Genomic DNA, 12,673 nt, shown 5'->3' on the forward strand with positions numbered 1-12,673 from the left:
TGCAATTCTCTTTTTCTGACAATGTTGTATTTTATTCTGTTGTATATAGTATTTTATTCTATTGTGTACAGTATCTTATTCGTATTCTTATTATCTTATCCTATTTTGCTACTGTAACTTTGCACTGTCCACTTTCTGCTGTAACAAAACAAATTTCCTAACAAAGGTTATCTTATCTTATTAACTCCATCCCCTTAAATTTGAAAGAATTTTACATAATACTTGTATACAATAGAGAACATTTATCAAAAAAGGGGGGGAACTTAGCAGGCTGTCTCAGCTACTGTGATGAACTCAGCTAACTTATTAGCTGTTAGCCAGCTGAATGAGAATTGCTTTGCTGACATTTCACTAAAAGAGCTTAGGAAAAAATAGAAAGCTAAAGAAAATTTGAATGCTTATTGCAATACAAACGATGCTGGTAACGAGTGATAAATACAGAACCACCTAATGGACCTGTCACAACACCGGTGTTTGTAGGTTTTCAATGAATCCCACCCTCTCACTTTTCAAAATCAAACAACTGCAGACAAGTGGGCAGACCTCCATATTTAAGAGGAAATGACCTCACTAGTGAAGCCTTACAAAATTAATTAAAAAAAGATCACTTGACTGTTTCTAAAGCTTGCAGTTGATGTAGTTTTTTATGGGAAAAAAATAAAAATAAATAAAAGTCATTAATAAATGAATTGCAGTAAATTCATTATTTTTAAGTCAAACTCTTTTTTTAAATATTTAAAAATTTTATGTAGTGTTTTAAAAAGAAAGAAAAGCAACCAAAAAATAAAGCAAGAAACAAAAACCAATTAGTTAAACTATTTGTACTTAATGTTAGTGCAAGAACCTGTGAGCACCTGATAAAAGACATTTTACTTTTACTCCATTGTCTTTTCTCAGAATCTCAAACAATCCAGCTCTTGTATCATTTAACAGCTGCTGTAAATCTTTGCATCTTTGCTGTGTTTTATACACTTGACTGAATGCACTTAGACTGAATCGTGAAGGTTTGGTTAACGTTTTTCTTTAAGTCATGATGTTTAAAGAATCCACAGAGCAAGAGACAAGGTATACCCTGGACAGGTCGCCTCTCTCTCGCAGGGCCACCACACAGAAACAGACAATAGTTCACACATAAAGTCAAATCAAAATCACCATTTAACCTGAACCCATGCAAGTCTTTGCACTGTGGGAGGAATCCCTGAGGAGTACCCATGCAGACACAGTGAGAATATATAAACTCCACACAGAAAGGTCCAAAATTCAAATATAGGACCTTCTCGCTGTGAGGTGACAGTGCCATTAACTCCACCATGGTTAACAAAAAGTTAAGCAGAAAACATCTTCCAACTCTGACATTTCACTCTGACTGTGTTTTACTTTGCCTCTTATGGGTGTACTGTACCAGCAGACAAAATGAAATTAGCCCTGTCAGGCAGCTTTAGCTTCAAAATAATACAAACTGGTATCTGCAGAACAGACAAACACAAAGTAAATGCTTTTCACTAATAAGTCATGAGATAAGATGCTGACCTTGGAAGTAAAGCCACTGCCTCGATAAAGAGATATTTCCAATTTGATCAATACAACACAGGGCTGGATTTGAAATGTCAGCTGGCAGTTTGTAGCTTGTGGCCATTCCAAGCCCCAATGTCATTGATCATGTATCCTTAACAAGGCACTAAGACCTTTGTAATGCTGCACTTTGGGCTTAATTGTTCCCAGAACATGCATACATGTTGCTCTTAAATCTGAAGCTCAAGTCTGAAAGGACAGTTTCAACTATCCTTGTGTAAAATAGCTGCCATTATAAACCGGTGTCTGTTTTGTAATCATTGCAGTTTGATTAAATTCTCTTGTAATGGTTCCCTGCTGTTATTTATCAGATGGCTCCAGCTTATATAGATAAAGTCAGTGGAAGTGGAAAGAATACTACAGAGTCTACATCAAAATTCTGATCATGGGGCAACTTTTTTGGATTTGAAGTGGATTATTTTGGGATTTCAGCCTTAAATGCAAGGATATCAAACAAATAGCAATGAACACAGTTTAACCTGAAATCTTTGTGATGATTGAAAAAACTCACTAATTATTCAGCACTCTTACAGCTTACTGGACTCTTACAGCCGCTGTATCGCAGATATTCAATGATTTAATGACCACCTTTATATACACAGATGTTGAGCATTAATCACAGTAAGTGTCAAGGAAAAGGTCATGCCTCTGTAATAGGTTGCTATCTTATTTTTTCTTCATATATAAATAATATATATAAATAACGAACAATTTTTCACCATCCATTATTTCCTGTGTGACCGATGTTTCACCTATTAGACTGCAAGGCAGCCAAAAATGTCATCTGTGTCACTGACATTGTAAATGTCAAGGCAACACAAGCTTCTACATTTCAGTTTGTTATGTTAGGTCTGATTCACTGAATTAATTTGGTTATAGATAATATTATGCAGCTTTATTTTGCTTTTTCCCAGCCAAAAGTCTTCACGCTAAAACAATGTTTTCAGTTCTCTCTCTCTCCCTGTGTGTTTGTGTGTGTGTGTGTGTGTGTGTGTTTGCCAAAATTCATTTATCTCTTTGAATATTACATCTCAAAAGGCTGAACCATGCTTTAAGTTTGCAAATCTATACCAAATGAAGAAATCACTGTCATGGCCCTGTACACCGACCAATTTCAAAATATGTCAATCTAAACTGCTGTGTGATAAATGCTCAAAAAAGAAGCAGAAAAGGACAAATAACACAAACAGATATGGAACCATGTAGAAGAGACTAAAAGTCTGATTAGTGCAGCTTAGCCATATGGCCATCCAGTCAATTTTCAGCACTCTATAGAGACATTCTTATGGGCTTGGAAACTGAGGATGTTTAATCACTGGATGCTCCGCCAAGTGGAAAATATATCCCTATATTAGTAAGATGACATGATGTACTGAGTGCCTGTAAGAGTCTCCAATTCAGATTTTCAGGAACTGTGTTACAGATTAAACCCATTACCAGCTATTTTACTCTGTTTCTAGTTCAGTCTGTAATTTTGAGATGTTCTTTTCAGAGAACTGAATTACTGCTTATGTGTGTTTAAGGATTATCTTTGGTGCAATGTTTTCTGATATTATGAAGCTGTAATCTGTAATATTATGTTTTGTTTTGTTTTTTATCTGCCCTGTGGTCAGAGCATTTTTCTAACGTTCTCCTCACATGGAGAAAACATTATTATGATATACTGTAGATGGAATCACAAATAGTTGGCAGCAGGTCAAAATGAGCTGTTCAACTTTTACTTTTTATACTTTTGGAATATTTGCTGTTATCCTGACAACAAAAAGAAAGAAAAAATGTCTCAGTATTTAGCACCATATAGATTATTCACAAAGCTATTTGTCTTTAACTGTTAAACTTTAACTGTTGTGATTCATGCTATCACTGCTTAATTATAAGTTACTGCACAGAGCGCCAGCTGGCAGGGAAAGCAGGTTCTCTCTTCTTAAATTGAGGTTGAATAAAGGCAGCAAGCCAAAACTATTTAGTTAAATCTTAAAAGTCAGCTACAGAGATTTTTACAGAACTTTAAGACCAACACTGTTTTGCACAAAGTCTCAATTTTAATCTATGTTTTACCCCCAAAAGACCCGGTCAAGGACCCTAAATATTTTAAAAATTCTCATGTTAAAAGTTAAATGCACTGTCTGTCTTCATATATGGACTATATTCAAATTTGCAAAAGAAGAAGCATCTAAACGTGCACAAACATCATTCTGTCCAATGCAAAACAGTGAAATATCAGAATGAAAAAAAAAACACACACAAACACATTTCTGGAGCCAGATTTTTAAAAGATTATCTTATTCACACGTTTATAAAATTAATCACAGTTTTAGCCTTTTCCGCATAATTTGTAGCCATTATTTGTAATTCAGAGTCTACAGTAGAAACTGAGCCTTGTGTTTATGATTTTTACATTGAGAAATGTCCGACAGGCTGCTGCTCCTTAGACATTATGCAGAACCTTTGAACTGGGGAGTCTGTGGGGAAATCATGATCAGCGTTTCTTCAGCGAAGTGTAGCATTTTAATGTGGATTCAAACAAGCGCCACTCATAAGAAATTTGTTAAGGATGCTAGCTGGGCTTCCACATTCACGATTATATGTAGCTTTGTGGTGGCCTGTCCGTATACTTTCACTGAAATCCATTTCACTAGATGAGATTGTGCCGCTCCAGAGACTGAAAATATATATTCTGTTTTTTAAACAGCTACCCATTAAGCAAGCTCCAACAAACACATCATGAATCACTGCTGCATGCTGTTTTATTTTCTTATGTGCAGAGAAAAGAATCTCATATAAAACTAAATCCAGTCATTGTGTTTTACCTGAAAAGTACCTGTTAAATTAAAATAGTTATGTTACAAACTCTAAGATAAACTACAGCTCTTTTTTGTGGTTATTTCTCAATTTCATATTTTTATTTTTTTTTTTTATTTTTTTTTTTTACCTCACATCATTTTAAAAATTGGTTATTAGATAATAGTAACAGTACCTCTTTCGCCTTATAATATTGTTTGGCAACAAGTGGATTTTCAAGCAGGATACCAGGAAGCAGTTTTAGGGTTTTATTGGAAACAAGTGTTTGAGAGAAAGGTGGCTGGGATGGAGTCCAGGGCTGGCTGGAGACAGGGCTTTGGAGAGACGAGGCACTGAGTTTGCCAGGGGAGAGTGGGTTGGCAGGAGAGCACCAGGTAATAGATGAGCAGGGTTGCTAGCAGGCACACACAAGTGATCCAAGCACACAGAAGGAACTGTTTAGCATGAAGGAAAGTATAAGGCAACAAACTACCAGCACAGCAGACAGAATTATTGGGTGAAGAGTGGCTGGAGAAGTTAGAGATGAGATGATGAGGTGCAGGCAGGTGAGAAAGCCAGACAAAGGAGGGGAAGGGAGGAAGCGACACCCAGAGATGCAGACAGACAACATTAAATGTGCGGGCAGACACACACATGGATACACACATGGACACACAGACACACGCAGCTTTTTGAGCTGGCAGACACCCTTGTCAGTCTACACTTGTGAAACATCCATGCCATTTAGTTCAGTTGAAATTTTATATTGCTGCAATGGAAAATTGCTTTAGCTCATTTGAAACTGTTTATTTCACTTTACCCAAAATTAAGAATCCCATGTGGAAAAATCAACAAATACTTTGTCCTTAAGTTAATATGTACTTCAAGTGTATTTCAGTGACCTGACGGCGAGCACTTGGAGGGTCATGTTTTTTTTTTTACTTTTCCAGTGCATTCAAAACCATCAGGCCGACCCTTTTGGGTGATAAGCTAACAGCAATGCAGGTGGATGCTTCTCTTGTGTCCTGGATAGCTGACTAACTGACAGGAAGACCACAATATGTGCGTTGTCAACATCTGACAAGGTGATCAGCAACACAGGGGCACCACAAGCGACCGTCCTCTCCCCTTTCCTCTTCACCCTCCACACCACAGACTTCAGCCACAGCACAAAGACCTGCCATCCTCAGGTTTATCTGATTACTCTGCGGTGGTTGGATGCATCAGTGAGGGTGATGAGATGGAGTACGGGGCTGTGGTCGACTCCTTTGTCACGTGGTGTGCACAGAATCATCTGCAGCTCAACGTAACAAAGACCAAAGATTTGATTGTGGACTTTAGGAGGACCAGGAAACCAGTGATCCCCGTTTTAATCCAAGGAGTTGGTTTGGACATTGCGGAGGACATTGCAGGGAACTGTACACATAGATAATTAACTGGACTGTGCTAAAAACACCACTGCACTCTACAGGATGGGCAAGAGTCGTCTCTATTTCCTAAGGCAGCTGAGGTCTTTTAACATCTGTTGGAAAATGCTCAAGAATGTCTATGAGTCTGTTGTAGCAAGTGCCATCCTCTATGCTGTTGTATGCTGTCGCAGATGCTAACAGACTCAATAAACTGATCCACAATCACAGTAATGTTGTGGGGATGGATGTGGAAACCCTTAAGGTGGTTTAGGAGTGGCGGATGTTGTCCAAGATAAGGACATTTCTGGACAATACCTTCTACCTACTCCATGATGTGCTGGCCACTCACAGGAGCACGTTCAGGCAGGGGCTGAGATTACCCAAATGCAACACCGAATGACACATGAAATCATTCCTGCCTGTGACTATCCCCTCCTGCATATAAAGCACAGTGCAATAGTGACATCCTTTTGCACACCCTCTACAGTGAAAATAACAAATAAAAAGTTTTATAGTTTACGGTTTAGAGTAAAATGTCAAACATACATATTTAATCTCTGTAATATTCTGGATATTTATAATTGAGCCATTTGTATATATTAGAGCTATTTCTTTTATTTTTTAACTTATACATAATATACTGTATTATTTAATTTAGTTCAGTCTGTTACTGCTCTTATTGTTTTGGAGCAACTGTAACCACATAATTTCCTCAGGGATTAATAAATGATTCTGAATCGTTTTGCTTAATTTTGTCTGATGTTCTTTTTTTTCTCTTTAGCAACTGTTGTGTAAATAGCACTGATAACTTCAGTACTTTATTTTTTAATTTCTATTGATTTTTTTGTACATAAAACGCAGCCTTTGTTTAAAAAACACTCTATAATAAATTTGGTCCTTGAAAGGAGAATGTATCTTTGTTTCTAGCAAGCTGATTGCGACAAAATTTTGGTTTTACCTTTAAAAAAATCTGCTTTTTTAAGCAGATTTTTTAAAGGTAAAATTTGAGCAATTTTTTAAAGTTGGTTTAGAGAAACATTTTTTTCAGTGTATATCGATAGCCCAGATACCTGAGTTTCTATAGTATTTTTTTGTAGTCTGACATGTGGTTTACAACCAGTGATTTAACACATCTTTTTCTAAATGTAACTGCAGTTTGAGTTGCATTAGTTCATGCAGTCAACATTCAAAGAATATACAATTTCATAGACATTCAACTATTGAATGAGAGGCTCAGAGTACATTTAATACCCTTATATTAATGGTCTATTTTCCGGGAAGGTTTGCTTTAGCTGAATAAAGGAATTGATGATAAATATTAAGTACTAACAACAAATAAGATTTGAGCCCAAATATCTGCAGTGAAACATTTGGTTTGGTTTATTTTATATGAAATCTCACCATTCAAAGAGAGTCATCACAACTTTACAACAATGCAATAAAATAAATAAATACACAAATAAACAACTGTAAAATCCCAGAGCTTTCATGTCCACCTATTTGCTGTCAGGGTGTAATCAGTAATATTTATTGACCTGGTTTCATGCAAGGCATGTCATGTTTTTTTTGTTTTGCTTGACTTGTAGGAGGATGCACATAAACAATAACATTTGCAGGGCCAACATGTCTGTAGATCTTTGTCTTGAAGCTACGTTTATTATGCATGCTGTATATGCACTACCCTGCTCCACTCCTGCATTTCAAAGATACAGGCATAGCTAGAAATGTCACTGAATTTGGAGGTGTTGAAATCTACTATAGCCATGCAAGTCTGCTGACTGAGTTGTTGTTGGAAATAAAATGTTTCCATTTCTAATTGAGGTCAGAACTTGTTTTTTTTTAATAAAGAGGAATCACTAAAATAAATTTAACAATTGGCATACAGTGTAAAATATTATGTATTTGAGGCATCTCCTCTGCACTCTCATTTTTATCCAACAGACTGAAAAGCTATGAAAAATAATAAAGCCTGATGTTCTCATCTTTCCACAGAAGTGTCTTTCTTGCCAAATCTAATTTCAATCTGTTCTAGGCTCTCTCTCAACTAAAACATCTCTGATTCAGTCCCTTTCATATTCATGTACAGTGCCAAAGTACTATGGAGAAGAACTACTTACTCACTCACTCTGTGTGATTTTAGTTTACTGTAATGTGCTGTAGTGCATTGTAATTCTGTAATGACATTTGTGGGGGAAAAGAAAGACTTCATAGCACTCTGTGCAGTCATGTGAAAACAACACACATTGTGATTCGATACCTTCTATATCAAATTTCAGCAGCAATATTTGAAGTAATCATTTTCTGTATGACTCTGTGAGTCTCTCAGATCACTGAAGGAATTTTGACACACTCTTTTTTACAGCAGTGCTTCAGTTAATTGAGGACAGTAGGGATTTGTTTTGTGCACAGGTATCTTAAGATCCTGGCACAGTATTTCAATCAGGGCGAGGTCTGGACTTGGTCATTGTAAATTTGCTGCTCTGCTTGGGATCATTGTCCTGTCACATGACCCAAAGTGGGACAAGCTTTAGCAGTAACCTTTGTTGGACAGATGGCCACATACAGAGGTTTACAAGGTAGACTGAATGACTGCAAGTTGCCCAGGTCCTATGGCTGCAAAACAAGCCCTAACTATCATCCGTCCACCACGGTGTGCCACAGTTGATATGCTATGTTTGGTTTTTGCCAAGCATAGTGCTGTGAATTATGGCTAAAGATCTCCACTTTGGTCTGGTATGTCCAAAGGAAGTTGTTCCTGGAGTCTTGTGGTTTTTTTCTTCAGGTGCAACTTTCCAACGCTAAGTTTTGATACCATGTTCTTTTCTAGGGAGAAGAGGCTTCCTCCTGACAACCCTTCCAAACAAGCCATGCTTGTTCAGTCTTTTTTCTTATCGTATTGCTAAAGGAGGAGACCTGCAGTCTGAGACAGTTTCTCCAAGCATGGCCTGACCTTTGGCTGAATTTTCCGAGATTCCCACTCCTGAGAAGATGACATTGCATTAATACACACCTGAATGTGTCAAACCTGCAAACTGCCAAAACCTCTGCTTTTACTGAGGCGCTCACAAATTTGATCAGCATCACCTGACTGCTATTTACCATCTTAACTTCTCTGAAAACAGTAAAGATGTACTTAATATTTCACAGGACTGCTTAGAGTCCTGTGAAAGCTTCCTTCCTTCACATGACTGTAGGCTGAAATAAAAAATAAAAAAATAAAACCAGGTGGTGCGTTCCAGTTTTTCAGGTCTCTGCTTTGGTTAATGTAAATTAATTTTCTGACATCATCTCTTTGCGCATGACGAAAAGTACATATTGCTTATTTTACAGCTATAAAAGAATCCACATGGAAATGTTGAATGAAATTAAAACTGGCTTTATTATTAGCATGAATGTTCTATGGCTCTTTACTATGGAACTCCAAAGTGTTCAAAATTAAATAAATAAATAGGTCAAGATGAAATAAATAACTATGTGAATAAATAAGACACAGATATGTAATGTGAGAATGATATTGTGAAATCATGGAACACATTTTGAAAACAATGCTCATTATTGTGAAATATATTGCATTCTGCTATATAAATTTACTTATTATTGTGAAATATTATTTCATGGTCATTATTTTTCACAATAACAGAGATTATTCCTGAGGCATTTTATTTATTTCCAGCCGTTTTTAGTCCAAAATGACCTTTTTTCAAAGTCAGTCTTTATTTCAAAATCCCGTTTTTCCCGATGGCCTATTTATTTCATAATGCGACTTTTCAGCAGAATGACTTTGTCTGTCAATCAATGTAAGTGGGCTGGACCTTTGCACCTATTGGCTTATCGTTTACCATCGACTAGTTTTCCTGGATACCGGCTCCGCGGACGGCTGCTACAGCTAGCAACAGCGTGCTAGGTCAAAAGTCACGGAGGATGGCGGACTGGTGTGAACTTCAGCCAGTTCTGCTCATTTAAGCAAATCAGAGAGGGATCATTTACCTGTAGATACTGTTTTGAGTCGTTTAGATGATGTTTCTGAAATGTCTGGATGATAATTGCTCTTCAAAATCTTAGCATCGATGACAGCATTGTCGAAGGTTTAAGATCAATTCAGCACCGTGTTCGTTTGGAATACGCCGAGGAAGAACAGTCTTCAAATGTTGGCCGTCCACGTCTAGAAATCCCGGTGCAGCACTCAGGACTTTAGTGCTGTCCGGGATAACCATCGGGGTAATTGCCGATACGTTTTCTGTGTCTCCGAGCACAATTAGGAGGGAAATGACGGAGGAAGGTCTAAGGTAAGTTTATGCTGTAATTGAGCACCTGTGTGATTCTGTACACAGCATTGTTTAGGTGTTGACCTTAATTATGACGTTTGACAATGAATTATTATCGCTTACTTTTTTTTGTTACTGTCTAAAGTGGGGCAGCTACGGCTAAAGCTATCGGCGCCATCTCGGCGTTGAGACACGTTTAGCAGTGTTAGCTGTTAGTGTGTTAACTCGGAGACTGGGGTCAGTGGAGCCTGTAGGAACCTTTTACACAGAGAGTAGACCCACCAGCTTTCCACAGTCTACTTACTTATCACATCTTGTTAGACAACAGGGTCATTAGTGCTTTAAATAGTACATAGTTGAATGTTTCATTGCTGTTTGCAGTTGATTGTTCTCTGATAACGCATAACAAGGTTGATGTTAAATAGCGAGTTTATTGAAATGGTTTTGTCTATTTCAGCAGCATTATAGATATCATACTTTCTCTGGTGTCTTCGGCAAAGCTAAAACAAGAATACATTTACATCCTTGGTTCTTTCAGCATTAATTGGAAAACTTTGAGATTTGCTGTGTGTCTCCCAAGCCATTCTTTTTTATCCCACCTGTCAGGTATAGATGGCAATACTTTAAACAAAGTTAAATTTGTTATACCTGAAGAGAACCAATCCTGACCTAGAATGGGTGAATGAATAATTAGTTGGTAGCCAATGCCTAAGCAACTCACATAGGCCCTGGCAGACTCAATAAGTCCATCTAGGAACAGCTGCAGGAAACACCTCTTCAGTTTAGATTTAAAACATGTGCATGCTCTTTCAGGTTGATGAGGATTATGGTGTGGACTGGACAGGACAACATAATCGCCGCCCATCAAATGAGATCACCATTCCTGAGATTCAGCTCCCAGATGCACTGAATGAACAAGACCCTGCTGTGCTACCAATACTTCAGAATCACTTGTAGAAAGACATTATTACATTTAATCAGTTTCTATGTCAGGAGGATTTTTTTTTTTTTTAAATTTCTACAGCTTTGTAGCTAATACTGACTCAAAACAGCATAACCAATTTCATTTTCAACAAAACAGTGAGTGGCTATAAAACAGGATTTGTTTTATACAGCTGTCACTTTAATGATATTCATTTCTTGGTTGGATATACAGTACATGTCAACTCTGAGCAGATTTAATACAATGAACACAGTACAGTAGTGTAACATCTTAATTCAAATAATTTTTTCTAGAAATTTTTTTTGTATCAGTAGCGAGTATAAACAAAACATATTGTGTAATTTATAATGTACAGTGAACAACTGATTTTGATATCTGAACTCTTCATCAGTTTATATTAAAAAAGCCATAAATGCACACCTGTAGTGTGTATTTTTCACTGTCAAGTGTATTAAAAAGAACTAGAACTCACTAGATTGTCCGTTTCTTTGAACACTGAGTACAGTAATGTGATGCAAGAAAGAAGAAATGGTCTAATTTTACCATGTGGTTATGGAATCAATCGTAAACCAGACCAAAACCTGAGTCAGTAGAGTTGAGACACACCTGAATGTCCATTAGAAATGACTCATAGGTACAGTAGTGTGCAGGAAGACGTAGTACTTCAAAACCGGTGGAAGACTTTGGAAGATTGCTGTTGACCACTTCCACAGTCATTTCTCGGCAAGACTTCCCATCCTGTCCAAAACTTGATGAGGGCTTTTTGTTGTGCACAAGATGCTGCAACAGAAGATTGTTTTAAACTATAATGACATCCTATATTCATTATTTTGAATCTTTTATGGAGAAATACCATAAAAGATGACCACTTACATACAGGGCACCAGACATTTTTGCCCCACTCAAATTGCTGTTGTAGCTTTTATAGATATTTTTATGTTAACAAAGCTAAAAGTAGTCTACATACAATTCTAGTGCAACTGATAATGCCACCACTTATGTATTGCATGGAGCAAATAACAAAACAAAATTATACTATAGTGTAGAACTGGGCGATAGAACGATAACGATATGTATTGCGAAATAACTTTTTCTCAATAGAAAAATTAAACTATTGTGATAGACCTCACCGCTCTTGTCCTTTTATAAAAAAAATATATATATCGTGATATGAAAAAATCTCATATCGCCCAGCTCTACTACTATTCAGATGTTAAAAGATGTGACCTGACCTTACCTCACAACAGGGAGCAGTCTCTGATTCCCTTGGTAAGAAAAGAGGAATGATGTCTGATCTTTCTGTCAGAAGCGGCCATACCATTCCTTAAGCCCTTTCCTCAGCTGCTTGACTTGACGACTTGTTTGTGTTATGACCTACAACGGTGAGACCAAAACTGAAGTTGGAGTCTGTAAAGTGACACACACTTTAAATGTTAAATATTTAAAGAACATCCACTATACTAGTAAAAGCATTTTCAAATTATACCCACTTACAAAATCACTACGTTGAACTAAAATTGCTTTCTTTTCTTTCACATAGATTACTTGTCTTCCATATTAGCACAGAAGATAAGCCACTTTAAAACAGTCATGAATAACTATTACCTACAACAATGTAAATAGTAATACAGACATTAACCCAGAAGACAATTATTTTCTCTTACCTAATTTATAGAATTCTTTGCTATGATAAAAAACAGTAT

At 36.9% G+C, this 12,673-nt stretch overlaps 1 long non-coding RNA gene across 1 annotated transcript; it reads left to right on the top strand.

Moving 5' to 3' along the window:
* The first annotated feature begins 9,153 nt into the window (after positions 1-9,153).
* LOC146709615 (uncharacterized) lies at positions 9,154-11,441 on the top strand. The gene is made up of 2 exons (XR_014920462.1): positions 9,154-10,048; positions 10,841-11,441. It is a non-coding gene; the product is annotated as an uncharacterized LOC146709615 (long non-coding RNA).
* Positions 11,442-12,673: the final 1,232 nt, after the last annotated feature.

Source organism: Copadichromis virginalis, linkage group LG5 (genome assembly GCF_057382275.1).
Source record: "Copadichromis virginalis isolate Kocher_CV1m ecotype Utaka linkage group LG5, C_Virginalis_male_GT1.1, whole genome shotgun sequence".
NCBI classification, from domain to species: domain Eukaryota; kingdom Metazoa; phylum Chordata; class Actinopteri; order Cichliformes; family Cichlidae; genus Copadichromis; species Copadichromis virginalis.